At 44.5% G+C, this 16,106-nt stretch overlaps 1 protein-coding gene across 1 annotated transcript in view; it reads right to left on the bottom strand.

Moving 5' to 3' along the window:
- The window catches only part of huwe1 (HECT, UBA and WWE domain containing E3 ubiquitin protein ligase 1), a 194,705-nt gene extending 178,831 nt beyond the window's left edge, over positions 1-15,874 (bottom strand). The window contains exon 1 of the mRNA XM_067976234.1: positions 15,811-15,874. The gene's annotated coding sequence lies outside the window, so the exon portion shown is untranslated. The remainder of the gene's footprint in view (positions 1-15,810) is intronic.
- Positions 15,875-16,106: the final 232 nt, after the last annotated feature.

The raw sequence follows: 16,106 nt of genomic DNA, 5'->3' as shown, positions 1-16,106 counted from the left end.
ACACTGTGCCTCAGCAGCTGTGACTCTCAGTTGCATCAAGTTTAAGGGTAAGCTGCTCCAGCCTACAGTGTCCCATCCCCCCGCCCCTCACCTGATGCTGTTACCTTCTGAGCTTCAGGACTGTACTTCAGCTTCACTCGGCTGCTGCGTTGGTCCTGGACAGAAATCCGCTTACTCCTGGGTTAAAGTCCGTTCTGAGGCCATCTTACGGATGAGGCCCATCCCCCATTCCCTTGGTCCCATTCAGACCAAATGAGATTTCATTTTCGTTCACCACCCAACTTTGCTTCCTGGCTCCCATGCTAGCTGACGTTGTAAATGGTTCCCTCTCCTCAGGCACTGTTATCCCATCCTTTCAAAACTACCGACATCACCCCTTTCCCCAAAAAATAAAATCCATCCTCAACCCCTCGGTCCTTGTAAACTGCTGCCCCATCTCCAACCTCCCTTTCCTCAAACATATCGCCTTCAATATCCATTCCCATAACTCCATCTTTGAATCTCTCCAATCTCTGCGAGTTAACCTGCGACAATGACCTCCTCTATACAGACCCTATCTTGACCAGTAACAGCTTTCATCGGGAGGTAGAAGCTTCAACAGGCATATCAAAAAAAAAGAAACAGTTTATACAGAACAAAGTGAGAACTATTAGGTTTTTTTAAAACTTAATCTGTACCAACACACTGAAGCACAACAATGAAGTTCTACATGCATTTACATTAGATACATTAAATCAACTAGAGAGGCCTGGAAAATATTTTACTCAGAAGACGTCACCACGTGCAGACAAAACAAAGTTACTGTCTCCCCCTGCACCAAAGAACACGTTTGCATTTTGCACAAACTCACATCATGGGGCCAACTCCAAATACAAGACAACCAGAACGGGCTGTCTAAATACAGAGAACATACGAGAGTGGGTGGAGGTCAGAACGCTGTCCTTCAAGCTCAGAAATTTGGCCCTGAACATAGCCCAGACCAATGGAAAAGTCTTTCCTCTCCCTTCACACACCCCCAAGTCCAGCTGTAAGAAAAAGCAGCTTGGCGAGTCTCTAGCTAGATCCCAGTGACAGAGTTCAAAGCTCAACACTGGCCATAGATCAGCACAAGGGCAGTTGATATGGGGTATGCAAGCTCCAGACTAGTGCAGCGGCAGACACTTCTTAGGTTAAGGTATATTGCCGGAGACAGTGTAGGTCCTGAAAGAGCTTCACGCTGCATCTAACCCATACAGCTGGCATTATATTATATTGCGTGATGCCAGTAACAAGCACATAGAAAAACATTCTATTCCCAGCACTAACATCCTTCCATTTGGGCCCAAGAAAAGAAAGTTATCCCAACCTTCAACAAACTTCAGTAGTTACCAAATGGCAGAGGCTGCTGAGAATTTTTTTCAAAAAATCCATCAGCCTCTTCCATGCTGTGTGAAGTTTGTAGCTTCCATGGGTGAATAACTACTAATCTCACACCCTCCTCACAAGGACCATCCATCACCAAAGTAGCCATTTTAAAAATTTATTCTTGGGACATGGGCATGAGTGGCAAGGCCAGCATTTATTGCCCATCCCTGGATGTCCTGAAAAGGTGCCAATGGACCTTCTTAAACTGCTGCAGTCTGTGTGGTATTCTTTGTAGTGGTTTTGATACAACAGAGTTGTTTGCTAGGCCACTTCAGTTAAGGGTCAGCCACATTGGGGTGGGACTGGAGTCACATACAGGCTGAACCGGGTAAGAACGGTAGGTTTCCTTCCCTTAAAAGGGCATCAGTGAACAAGTTGAGTTTTTAAAACAACAATCCGGCATCTTCATGGTCACTTGAACTGATACCAGCTTTTAAGTTCAAGATTTATTTATTTAATCTTGCATCTTGTAAACTTAAGCTCATCCAAAACTCTGCTGCCTGTATCCTAACTCACACTTGCATTTACATAGCACCGTAACATAGTAAAATGTCCCAACGCGCTTCACAGAAGCATTATCAAAAAAAATTTGACATCGAACCACATAAGGAGATATTAGGACAGGTGACCAAAGCTTGGTTAAAAAAAGGTAGGTTTTAAGGAGCCTCTTCAAAAAGGAGAACAGCGGAGAGGTGGAGAGGTTTAGGGAGGGAATTCCAGAACTTAGGGCCTAGGCAGCTGAAGTTACGGCCGCCAATGGTGGAGCGATGGAAATCGGGGATGCGCAAAAGGCTAGAATTGGAGGAGCGCAGAGATCTCGGAGGGTTGTAGGACTGGAGAAAGTTATAGAGATAGAGAGGGGCGAGGCCAAGGCGGGATGGGGGGTGGTGGATTTTAAAATCAAGGCGTTCCTGGGCTGAGAGCCAACGTAGATCAGCGAGCACAGTGGGGGGTGATGGGTGAACGGGACCTGTTGCAAGTTAGGATACAGGCAGCAGAGTTTTGAATAAGCTCAAGTTTATGGAGGGTGGAAGATGGGAGGCTGGCCAGCTCATCATTAAGAACCCTTTTAAAAACTGAATGTATGCTGAACACCAACATTCTTTTGCTTTTCACTTCAACCCTCCTCCCCACCCCAGAATATTTTGTATACCGTGCTGACATCAGGGGTACCGACTTAGAAACATCATCAAGCCTCACACTGCAACAAAGTTAAATCAAATAGTTGATAAATATCTTGGATTAATACTTGCAGCTCAGATATTAATCCAGCTTACTCTGCTGGCCTCTTAACTCATTCTAGCCAGTATACAAATATTCGAACATAAATGGATAGGCAACATTGGGTTAGTCTTGCTTAATTCTTTGTAACATAACAGGAAGATTTCCTGTGGTGTTGCTCAGTGGGTTGGCAGAAGTTTATCAATGGGGAGAACGCAAAATAAGTGAATCGCAGGAAAATGTTCTTAAATTGGTTCAATTTCCCAGGGAGCAATCAGAAAAGCGTATTTTGTTTGGTACTTAAAAAGGTCATTTGCAACGCAACACACAAGCTTTACTAGCTGATCTCTCATGACAGTAAGTTAGATGAGAGCTGTTTTTACGAGGACAGAAGCTTAATACCCACTTGTAGTAAAATGTATTATTCTACTAAAACAAACAGAGCGCCATGTGTCTGCAAGGCGACAAAATCTAATCGTTAAGTGAAGACAAGCTCAGGTCTCAGTTTAACTGTTTGGTTGGAAAACTTTGCTGATAAAATCAATCATCAGTTTAGATTGTGGGAGAGAAGGACCCAGCATTAAGTCATTAGCTTCCCCCCTTTTAGCTTTGCATCTGTGACAAAGCATAACATATGGAGTGCACTGACAGAATGGCACTGTACTACACTTGCAAGGGAGGGCAGAATGGCAAAATTCCTGCCACATATACAGAGTGGTCCCAGTGTGCCACTGCATCTCTCGTCCCATTTCAGGACTACAGGTTACTTACCATAGAAAGTTACGGCACAGAAGGAGGCCACCATTCAGCCCGTTGTGTCCGTGCCAAACCATCTTCCCAGCTTGTTCCTCTCCTGGAATATTTTTCCCAGGATTGTTCCATCTTCTCTTCCACCCCCCCACAACTATCATTCCTCCACTCTTGTTTCTCAGGTTTTTCCTGTTCTATTTCTGTGTTCCCCAACATGAACTAAGGGACTCTTTTTTAAAAAAAAATACATACACAGACTGTGCTCACAAAACATAGGCCTCAGTACCCATGTTATCGGCCCAAACATTCCATTCCCCAGATTGACACAGCTCAAACAGAACAAAAAAAAAACCTTATCGTACACAATTCTGAACACTATAATCAGAGTGTTTGGAAAGCTTACGTGTTCAATAGAAAATGAACAAAACTTTGGATGCCAGGTCAAAGCGTACATTCTAACAGCCACAATATCATTTTGTGTTAAATATTCAGGGCCTTGAAAATTACCTAGAATATTTACTAAAACCGCCAATTTACCAGATTAAAACAAAACTAAAAACAGGCGTCGACAATCAATGTAGGCACTGAGCAAGGCATTTTCAAAAATGCTGACAAACTGGTTTTCGAAATTCAACAGATCATTAAACCCAGGGGAAAAATAAGGTCTTTAAAACATAGGTTTTCAAACTGCAGTGCGTAGACCGCGAGGGGATCTACAAGGTCACGTTTCCCTGCATCCGAGGTCAGGCATGCTTCATGCTATAGGCACATTGGCTTAATCTACGTTTATTGACTTACTAGCATGTTACTTTTCTTGTCACATGCTAAACATTTTCTGTAGCTTCGGCTATCCTAAGATAGCGCTAAAACTAATGCAGAAGTTAAGAAACAGAGTTTGAAGAAGAGGAGGCAAGTTCTCCCCAGTGTCCTGGCTAATATTTATCCCTCAACCAACATCGCTAAAACAGATTACCTGGTCATTTTCTCATTGCTATTTGTGGGAGCTTGCTGTGCGTAAATTGGCTGCTGTGTTTCCTACATTACAACACTGAAGTACATTCAATAAGTACTTAATTGGCAGTATAGCATTTTGGGATGTCCTGAAAAGAGTTATATAAATGCAAGTCTTTCTTTTTTCCCCCCTGATGTGCTGAATCAGAAACATGGTTTCCTCAGTCACAAATCCACTTCACAGCTTGGTCCTGGATCTCTCAAGGGCCGAAAGACGCCCCTCCATTACACGCCTAAGGAGTTCTGAACCACAAAGGAGAACAGTTTAGACACCACAAATTTAACCATCAATGGGGCTTTGCAGTCATTGAAATCAGACAAGAAAGACCAGTTGCCCTTCGCCCATTGTCAAAACAGCCCCAAAGGGCCACATCCAGGCCGAAGCAGTCATCTACCAGATCCCTAATGAATCAACAATTTAAAGAAGTGCATCAGTTGGTGCTGAAGATCTACCCCTTCAACTGGAGGAACGACTGCTTAAAAGTAGTACGGTGCATATCCACGAGTCAGGAAGATGGTGGCAATGCATTTGATGATGAGTGGCATTGCGAGCAGCATAACTCATGTACAGCTTCCAGTAGCTGCAATCCGCATGAGGAATCCAAACCATGCTCCCTCAGTTGTCTGACAAACTAGTAACAATTCTCCTGGGGGTGGGGAAGATAGATAAAGAAAAGAATGCAAGTGGGGTAGAGATGGCACTAAGATGGCGTCTGATGAAAGACTGAAACCCAAATCAACCTTCTGCAGCAGAGTCCTTAATCCGATACTTGCTTCGGGCAGGTCTGCAGTACTCCAGGACACTGCCGATTGACCAGGTGACCTGGCTCATGGGACCGAAGGATGAAGTCCAGTCACTCGAGGCTAGGGTTTTTCCCCACTCAGCTCCAGATAACAGTGCAAGTAGCTGCACGGCTTTACCCTGGGGGGTAATCATTGAGACTTGGCTCTTGGCAACCTGCCTAAGCTCTCAGGACAGAAATGTACAATCCATGGGCAAGGATTTCTGCTGTTCACTTTTTATAATGAAATCGCAAATGTGATTTGCAAACATAGAAACACACATTGCGTGCAGAATTGTGGAGACTCACTACAGATCTCCCTCCCACATCAGGCAAACAGATTTTTTTTTTAAAAACCAGAGTGGGTTTCTCCATAGCTTGGCTTGGAGTCTCAAAGCATGGTGATGGGCTTCCCACACTGACCAAAAAGGAAGGCGAGGAGAGATCTGGCAAAGCAGGGGGGGGGGGCTTAGGAAATGAATGAGTGACAGTTGTGATGGCTGAGAATAGATAGGATGGAGACGACCAGAGTGGAGGAACGGAGGGCACGTACTGTTACAGGGCACTTGCGGAGTTTGCAACGACAGGGTAGATTGCGGCCAAGCGGAATTTGTAAGTGAGGCCTAAGAATATTTTAAAAAATCTTTTGGGGGTTAGGAAAACCTGGATATCAGCAAGGACGGGCTGACAGGACTTAAGACTAGGATTCAGGTAGTGTTTTGGATGTGTTGGGTGGAGGTCAGCGAGAAGAGCACTGGAGGAGTTAAAGCTATATCCCAATTTTTTCCCAATACCACAAATTGGCACTTCGCTGCGATATAGCACATCTCAGCTTGTGATTACATACACGCTGCTGCTCGGACATTACATTAACATTTTCACACTATAGGGAAGTGTTTTGTTACTGTTTCTATTCACAGTGATGGTTAAAGCACCATTACACAATGTTCAACAGGCAATAATGGATGCCTAGAGTCAAAAAGGCCACAATAACCAGAAGAGCAAAGCCCAGAGGTGTATAACTAGTACTTCAACTCAGATTACATTATAGTCACGTAACTTACTCCAAACCAACTTTTAAAGCAGCCCAGAAATTAAGATCAATTTAGAATTCATCCTGCTGATGTGCAAAGGCACAGCTGGAATTTTTTGTTTCATCCTGCCCCAAGCAGCAGGGTACTTCACCTCACTGAGAACTCACCACGAGGGAGTTTCCAGGACACAGTCCGACATTCTGTTCCATGGCCTGGTATGTTTAATCAGAATTACAAAGCACAATATTTAACCTGACAATTACCAGGCTTCACTTGCACCTTTAAAGTCACTCCACAGGTACTACCTGCTCAGATGTGCTCACTTCCCAAGGTCAATTACAAGCTAGTTGCTGTTGCAGGTTTCTGTACATTGGCTCCTCTCTTTGGAGGGGTCAGGTTATCTGTTAGAAAATACTAAACATCTGTTAGAAAATACTAAACATCGCCAGATCATCGACACAGATACCACCATCACACGAGACGACACCACCCACCAGGTGCATGGTTCATACTCCTGTGACTCGGCCAACGTTGTCTACCTCATACGTTGCAGGAAAGGATGCCCCAGAGTATGGTACATTGGCGAGACCATGCAGACGCTGCGACAACGGATGAACGGACACCGCGCAACAATCGCCAAACAGGAGGGTTCCCTCCCAGTCGGGGAACACTTCAGCAGTCATGGACATTCATCCACCGACCTTCGGGTAAGCATACTCCAAGGCGGCCTTCGAGACACACGACAACGCAAAATCGTCGAGCAGAAATTGATAGCCAAGTTCCGCACCCATGAGGATGGCCTCAACCGGGATCTTGGGTTCATGTCACGCTACACGTTACCCCACCAGCGAACAAATGTTATCTGTTTTTAAATATAACGGGTCAGTTGCTGTCTTTTCTATGTTTCTACCTCTCTATCTCTGTTTTTTTTTGTTTGTTGTTTTTTTTTGGTGATTTGTATATTCTGTGAGACCTGGCAGGTAACACCTATCTGTCTGCACACTGATAGTTTTTTCAACTGCCCGTTGCCAAGGCAGTCTGTACTCACCAAGCATTGTTCTGTGAATTATAAATGCGATTTCATTTCGAGGATTTCATTTTCACATCGTTCACCTGACGAAGGAGGAAGCCTCCGAAAGCTTGTGAATTTAAAATAAAATTGCTGGACTATAACTTGGTGTTGTAAAATTGTTTACAATTGTCAACCCCAGTCCATCACCGGCATCTCCACATCGTTAGAAAATACAGCAGGGAATGACTGGTAGCATTGTGGTTAATGTTGGGATTCATAGGTGTTCTATACAACGTGCACAGACTAGAAAGTCCGGGCCAATATTTATCCCTCATCCGACACCACTAAAAAACAGGTTATCTGGTCATTATCACATGGCTGTTTGTGGGACCTTGTTGTGCGCAACTTGGCTGCCACATTTCCAATAGTGACTACACTTCGAAAGTAGTTAATTGCCTGTAAAGCGCTTTGGGACGTTCTGAGGTCATAAAAGGCGCTCTATAAATGCAAGTCTTTCTTTTAATATGATCGAATTTTTTGAAGCAGTCATTAGGTTAGCGGATGAGAGTAGCCATGGTCCATTTGAATGAGGTTAGACACTGTATACCTGGATTTTCAGAAAGCCTTTGATAAGGTACTCTACAAAATGGAACAGAATCTTGTGGAATTAGTGGGAGGCTGCTACATTGGATTAAGAATTGGCTACAAGCCTGTAAGTAGGTATCAATGGTTCCAGATCAGCTTGGAGACCAGTTTCCAGTGGTGACTCACAGCAATTGCCGTTAAAGTCTTTGCCTTTTAGTATCTTTAATAATGACCTAGATGCAGACGCTGGGGGAATGATCCGCAAGTTGCGGGTGACACAACGATTTGTGCAAGTCTTAGGACTGTGGAAGAGTAAACTACTTCAAGCAGATCTCAATGTGTTGGGCAAAATGGTATTGAACTGAGACAAGTGCTGTGCTTTGCACGTGGGGAGGACTAACGGTAAGTATACATACACCTTACAAGGAACTGAAGCCTGTGGAGAAAGAAAAAGATCTTGGTGTCATAGTTCATAACTCTCTGCGATCAATGCCATGGAACTATAACTAAAGCAAACAGGGTACTGCGCTGCATTCACAGGACCATTCAATACACTATTTTGTCCTTGTGCAAGATTTTGGTTCGGCCTCCTTTAGACTACTGTGTCCAGTTTCGGTCCCCTCACATGGTGGGTGATATTGAGGCTTTGGAAAAGGCTGAGGAGGGCACCAAGATTGAACCCCAGTTTTAAACACCTCAGCTACCCAGACAGACCTACAAAAGTTGGGTCCATATACTTTGGAAAAGCAGAGACTACGGGGCGATTTGATTGAGGTCGATAAAATAACGAAGGGACTAGACTGTGTTCACACATTTATAAATTATTTTAATTGGAAAGGGTGGAGACAACCAGAGGTTATGTTTATAAGTTACACAAGGGTAGAACTAGGCTAGGTGTTAGGCAGTTGTTCTTTCCACAGAGAATTATTGACCTACGGAACAAGTTTTCAGCCCATGCTGATTCGCTGAATACCATCATCGAGAGAGAGCTGGACCGTGTTCCTAGCTGTGGCGGTGATCACATCGTACAAGAGGTAGGTGCCAAGTAAACACAAGTCATGGTTAATGCAGTCTCCTGGGTGGGGGATTGAAGAGGAATTTTCCCAATTTTCCCCTCTAATTGGATTTTTTTTCCCGCCTCGTCCGGGAGATTATGTGGTTTCTGATGGGCAGGGAGTGTACGTTTTGTGATTCATAAGGCATCATGACTGCATGGGACAGGCTACATGAATCAGCTGGTCTTTTCCTGGCCGACATTTTCACGTTTGTAGAACCAAGGGTTCTGTGTTTTAAATGTTAATGTTCCCATGTCAATGAGCAGCTGGCAGGACAGCCAGCTCTTAAGGACATTAAAATTTCACCAGCGTTCAGGTGCTGTTTGGTGGAACCCTGCACATACCTTTAAGTACACCTCTGTAAAGCTCTGCTATCCAGTAACTATAAAACGATGTGCAGGCAACCCCTTGCATTTATATAGTGCCTTTAATGTTGTAAAAACGTCCCAAGGCGCTTTACGGGAGCGTTATCAGACAAAATTTAACACCGAGCCACATAAGGAGACAGTCGGACAGGCGCCCAAAAGCTTAGTCAAAGAGGTATGTTTTAAGGAGCGGCTTAAAAAAAAGAGAAACGAAACAAGAACTTACATTGCATTTCTACAGCACCTTTCACAACCTCAGGACGTCCCAAAGCGCTTTGCGGCCAATTAAGGATTTTTGAAGTGCAGTTACTGTTGCAAGAAGCGCGGCAGCCGAGAGGCGCACAGCAAGGTCCCACAAACAGCAATGTGATAATGACCAGATAATCTGTTTATTTCTAGTGAAGTTGGTTGAGGGATAAATATTGGCCAGGACATCTCCCCTGCTCTTCTTCGAATAGTGTCACGGGATCGCTTACATCCACTGGAGGGGACAGACGGGGCTTCAGTTTAACGTCTCATCCGAAAGACATAAGCGCTCTGGCAGTACCGTACTGGAGTGTCAGTCCAGATTTTGGGACCTGAACCCACAATCTTCTGACTCAGAGGGGAGAGCGCTACCAACTGAGCCACGGCTGACAGGTAAAGGGAGGTATAAAGGCGGAGAGATTTAGGGAGGGAATTCCAGATCTTGGGGCCGAGGCGGCTGAAGGCACGGGTGCCAATAGCGCTGCGATGAAAATCGAGACTGCGCAAGAGGCCAGGATTGGAGGTGCGCAGAGATCTCAGAGGGTTGGAGGAGGTTACAGAGATAGGGAGGGGGCGAGGCCATGGAGGGATTTGAAAACAAGGGTGAGGATTTTTTTTTTTTTTTAAAATCGAGGCATTGCTGGACCGGGAGCCAACGTAGGTCAGCAAGCACAGGGGTAATGGGTGAACGGGACTTGGTGAGAGTTAGGATACGGGCAGCAGTTTTGGATGTGCTCAAGTTTATAGCGGGTGCAATATGGAAGGCCGGCCAGGAGAGCATTGGAATTGCTGCCAACTCATACCACTCCAAAAGCAGATTTGGCTACAACAGCATGCATTACAACAGTGACTACACTTCAAAAGTACTTCATTGGCTATGAAAGGGGCTATGAAAGGCACTATAGAAATGCAAGTCTTTATTTCAATGACCCTGGACTAGTATACCCCATCATGGCAAGTTGTGTAATTGAATTCAATAAATCAATGGGGGGGGGGCTGGCATTAAAAAAAATGACCATGAAAGCAATCAGGGAAGGCAATCTGCCACCCCCACCCAGTCTAGTCTAAGCGTGACTCTCGTCCAGTAGTCTAGCAAGCCACAAAAGGCAGTGGATGCTGGGTCAATTGAAATTTTAAAGCCTGAGATCGATAGATAGATTTTTGTTGGGTAAGGATATCAAGGGATATGGATCAACGGCGGGTTGAGGCACAGATCAGCTATGACCTGATTAAATGATGGAACAGGCTCAAGGGGCTGAATGGCCTACCCCTGTTCCTATGTTCCAACTGCTTCAAGGCAGCAGCCCACCACTGCCTTCTCGGGGGGAAATGGAAACAAAATGTAGCCTTGCCAGCGTCGTCCACATCCCGGGGGGAGCAAATCAAGTTATGCTCTCGAGTGGTACCTAACTGTGATGCAACTGCGGCACGCGTCCCACAAGCGAAAACGGTGCTTCAAATGCAGTCACGTGCATGGAAAAAACAGACTTGAGTAAAAGGCACCCACACCAATTGCCCTCACTACACAGTTGCCAACCCAGAACATCACTTTCATTTTGTGAGGGGAGTCACCTCACCCTTTTGTGTCCATGTGCCAGGCGCTGCCATACCCAAGCAGCCAGACTACTCCAACGCTTTTCTAAAAAAATGTCAGCCACGAGATGTTTCAGAGACCCAAGTATTTTTTTGGGGGGGAAGGGGGGGGGGGGGGGGGGGGGGGGAAAGAGGAGAGTCCCACTCCGTTCCTTTTCAAAGCAGCATTACCGCAATCTTACATACGTGCACACGCACATCTCCACTAGTGAGAGGAAGGAGGAGAATATAGGGTCAGAAGGAATTGAGAGAATCCTTAAAAATCACACCACAATTAAATATGTTCTTGCTCCAATGCAGCATGCCACACAGCACCTGAGCATTTAGCAATTTCAAAAATCTTTTTAGGTAACTAAGTCACTCAGATAAAAGCGAATCTTAAGCCAAGTTTTCCATGTGCTTCACACAGTTACGAGGCTACTGCAAGCTCACTGTACATCCAACTGATCTTGTTAAGACATCATTAAGTGCAAAAGGATTCAAAACTGGACGATCAATATCAGCACTAACCGGTAACAGCGTTCAGCCCGAATCAATGCGCTTACCGAGAACGCGGAGTTGAAATCTTGTTCCAACTGGATCTAACCCAGGAGGCATACAGCCATCAGTTCTTTATAAATCATGCCAGTGATCAACTTGGTACTGTTTCATGTCATGAAAACCTTTTTACAAATTTCCCCCACCTCCTGATTCATGCAAGGGTATGGTTTCATGGCCACTGGCTGCCCACTAATGACTCATCCAAGCGGCCATTCTTCATTTACAAACCCAGTCAATCATGGGAATGGAGGCATTGCAGCCGAGCCCATTTCTGACTACAAACATCCAACACACGTGCAGTTTACTGGAGGCACTAGTGATCAGTTGTGGGAATCCTGGCTGATTTTTCCTTCACTGGTCCAAAAGGCACTAACCTATCACCACCGGACTGAACCTAGGACCCTCCTCATTCCACACTGAACAATGCACTTAGAAACTAAATCATCAGGAACCTCTCATCTTAACTGGTGTGATGCACACCCCCAATTCCAGACCAACTCTACAGGCACCTCTTCTCAGACATACAAAAGCAAGGAAGTTACACTAAACCTTTATAAGTCACTGGTTGGGCCTCAGCTGGAGTTGTGTGTTCAATTCTGGGCACTGCACTTTAGGAAGGACGTCAAGGCCTTGGAGAGGGTGCGGAAGAGATTTACTAGAATGGTACCAGGGGTGAGGGACTTCGGTGATGTGGGGAGACTGGAGAAGCAGGGATTGTTCTCCTTAGAGCAGAGATGGTTATGTGGAGATTTAATAGAGGTGTTTTGACAGTTTCTCCCTATCTACTCTGTTTCCACTGGCAGGAGGGTCAGTAACCACAGGACACAGATTTAAGATAATTGGCAAAAGAACTAGGAGGGAAGATGAGGAGAATTTTTTTTAATGTAGTGAGTTATGATCTGAAAAGCACTGTCTGAAAGGGGGGTGGAAGCAGATTCAACTGTAACTTTCAAAAGGGAATTGGATAAATACCTGAAAAAGGAAAAATTTGCAGGGCTATAGGGAAAGAGGAGGGCAGTGGGTCTAATTGGATAGCTCTTTTAAAGAGCTGACACAGGCACAATGGGCCGAATGGCCTCCTTCTGCGCCATATGATTCTATGACTACATTATCACCCAATCTGCTTGCACAGCCCAGTTCTATTCAGTCAAGGATGCCAGGCACGAGGGGCTTTATCCCAGGACATTGACGGTCAACATCAGTGATCTTGCATGACATTTTCAACATTACTTAGGACGCAGAAAATGAATAAATATAAGCAACATACGCAAGGAAATATTTTTTTTATAAACCAAAGTGATTTCGCAAATAACCACGAGAGGGGCAACACTAAACATCACAACTGACATACTTGCTCGAAATTCCTTGTGCAGTACAGTGCTCAGAGAAAATTCTAGAATGAAAAATCATCATTTGGAGGTCAGGTAAGGTTACCATAACATTCCCCATCTAGGTCAGTGATGTGCATCATCACCAGGTCAATGATATGTACAACACAAATCCTCCACACATTCTGCTCACCATAGCATCCCATCACTAAGCTGCAATTCTACCTTTAACCAGTTAATAGAAGTCACTAACCTATAACTTGGTCTCATACCATCTTAAAGAGCTTACAAGCATGATGCATGTATACTGTATTTTGTAAACCCCACTCATCATTAGACACTGCCTTTCACCAAGGATAATGGGGGGGGGGGGGCTCCACAAACTTCTCCCAAAGCACCACCTGAAAAGTATAACTGGTCTGACTGACTAAACCATCAACTTACCCCAAACTCCATTACACCTAAATAGCATCACTGGATTTTTGAGATGATGCTCAAAAGGACCCTAACAGCAAGGCCACAATCCCACAGCAAATGGTACAACAACAGTGTGATTAAGACAGGAGTAAAACTGCATTTGTGAAGACAGTTTTAAACCCATTCAAACTCACCTTGCGCACACTCAGCTTCACCTAAATTGAAGCTTAGCCAGTTCTTGGCTAGACCACTGCTCTGTACCACACATTAGCAATGCACTCCATCTTTCCCAGGGGGAAGGGGGAAGGGAGAAAAAAGAGAAAGGGGTGTAAAACACAGAACTGAACATACTGTCATTTGATCACTGTCACATTGATGAGCACCCATAAATCTATAGATATGATCCAGCAGAGCAATGTGCTACTTAAAATGGTCACAATTAAAACAAAAATTGAATTACTGTTGTAGACTGTCCCACATTTAGACATAAAAGTAATCTTTCAAAAAACTGTTGAAACAAAATCATTCAGCCCCCAACCAATTTCAACTTTAACGTGTGCAGCTCAAAACCACGTGTAATTTGTTGGAGGGAGAGAGGAAGTAAAAGCAAGAGACGGCCTCATAAAAATCCAATAGCACAAATTAGCTGATTCATTTTAAAAATCCAAAAATACATTTTAAAAACCATCTTATTAGATTCTCTAAGTCTTAAATCTTGGACAATCATTTTTTTTTAAAAAAACTGAACAGAAATCAACACATGCAATTTGAAACATGAAAAATTTATATATTTTTAAAATCACACACAGCAGGCAAAGGAACTCCTAAACTTCAGAAAATAATACAATTTCAATAGCTTGCTAGTGCACTTAAATTTGACAGTTTTGCCTTCAAAGTCACGTACACACTCACAAATACACACTGCTAGGTCAAAACCCTTTTCGAAAAATCCCATTCATTTTTCAAACATCTTAACGCATGCAATGAAGGTAAATCAGCTCACTGCAGAGGGAAAAGAACACATTCCAGAACCTACACTCCTGCAAAAACAATAGCTCTCTCATAAGCAAACTACTTTTAAAGATTTTTTTTTTAAAAAAGCATGTAGACTGACCTCTGGAAACGAAGATAAAAAATTGATTTTATCTCGATATTAGAATGCTTCCTACTGAAGTATTTTTTTAAAAAAAAGACACAGCTTCAGGTTGGGAGGGAGTAACGGCAAACCTATTTTAAAAAATAAACTGAAACTCGTGTCTTGAAGCTCGGCCTTGTGATTGAATTTCCCCCCCCCCCCCTTCATCACAAGCTTATTTTTACCTCCTGAAAGCCTGGTGTGCCTTGCGCCATTTGGATGAATGTATATACACAGAGAGAGAGAGACAAAAAATTAAGAGAGATCGCAGAACGGTTAAGATCTGGACGTACATTTAAAAAAAAATACACAGCACTCCGGAGTAGATAGAAAATGTTATTTTCTTTTAAAATAAGGAAGGTTTGAGGCGCTCCAGCGCGCAGTTTGCAGGAAGAGGCTGGACTGCTGTGTGTCAGCTCTGGGTGCTTAGTCAGTCCCAGCATAAGGCCTCAGGCTTCACTTGAATAACCAACCCTCCCACACACACATATATATATATATAGATATATAAAAAATTAAAATTACCAACACACAAGGGGGGAGGAAAAAATATAAATCAAACCAGGTACCGAGGCGGGAAACCAATCCCAATTTACAGTTTCCACCCTCTTGTGTGTGTGTCTCTATTAAAAAAAATCAATTTTAAGGGGGGGGGGGGGGGGGGGAAAGCAAAATATATACACACAAACACAAACACATATAATAAAAGGACACACCGACTCTCAGTTGGACCCCGGGGGCCAGCTTGTGACTCCACTCCTCTCCCAGGCCCTTCTTTTTCCTCCACTGCAACTTTAAACCACATTCAACCCCCAAAAAAAAAAAATTAAAATGGCGGTCCAGGCCTCCAACCCTCCCTCAGAAAAAAAAAAATTTCTCCCTCGGAATTATCTTTAATTTTTATTTTAAATCTCCCCCCCACCTTGAAGGGAAATTTTTTGTGTGTGTGTGGGAGGGGGGGGGTGGGGAAAGGGGGTTTGTTCTAGTATTTTCTCAGCCGGTTAACGAGTTGCCCCCCCCCCCCTCTCTCTCTCCCTCCCTCCTCTTTTCCTTTTCCTCCCCAATAAGGACATCTATTAAATTAAATGGTGTTAATATGAAAAAAGGAGGGAGAGAAGAGGAGGAGGGGGGGGGGGGCTTTATTTTTTTTTAAAATAATTATATTTTTAAAATGTTTGAACGTGTTTTTTTTTTATAATTTTTTTTTTAATTTTGCTTTGGGTCGGTGGTGGGGAAAGAGAAAGGAGGAGGTGGGTGGGGGGGGGGGGGTTTGTTTCTTTTTCTTTTTAAAAAAAAATTAGGAGGTGGGGGGAGGGAAAAAAATTCTCTCACCTGAACAACATCGGCCATGTTCCCGCCGCAGTGCCCGGATGGCAGCCTCGGGCTCGCTATAACAGCCGGCGCGCGCGGCCGCGAGGGGCGGGCGCGGGCACGTGGGGCGGGGAGGCGCGGGCCCGTGCGAGCGAGCGAGCGCGCCAGCCAGCGCGCGCGCACGTCAAAGAAGCGGGAGTGTTTTTGTTTTTGCGCCGTCGCCGCCCCTCTTGCAGGATGGGCCGACTGCGCATGTGCCGGCCGGGGCTCACTGTGTGGGGGTGGTGGGGGGGGGAGGAGGAGGAGGAGTTGAGGCC

This window comes from Heptranchias perlo, chromosome 45, assembly GCF_035084215.1.
Source record: "Heptranchias perlo isolate sHepPer1 chromosome 45, sHepPer1.hap1, whole genome shotgun sequence".
In the NCBI taxonomy this organism is placed as follows: Eukaryota; Metazoa; Chordata; class Chondrichthyes; order Hexanchiformes; family Hexanchidae; genus Heptranchias; species Heptranchias perlo.
Note: the sequence above shows the minus strand (reverse complement) of the source record. Positions and strands in the feature narration are given on the sequence as shown.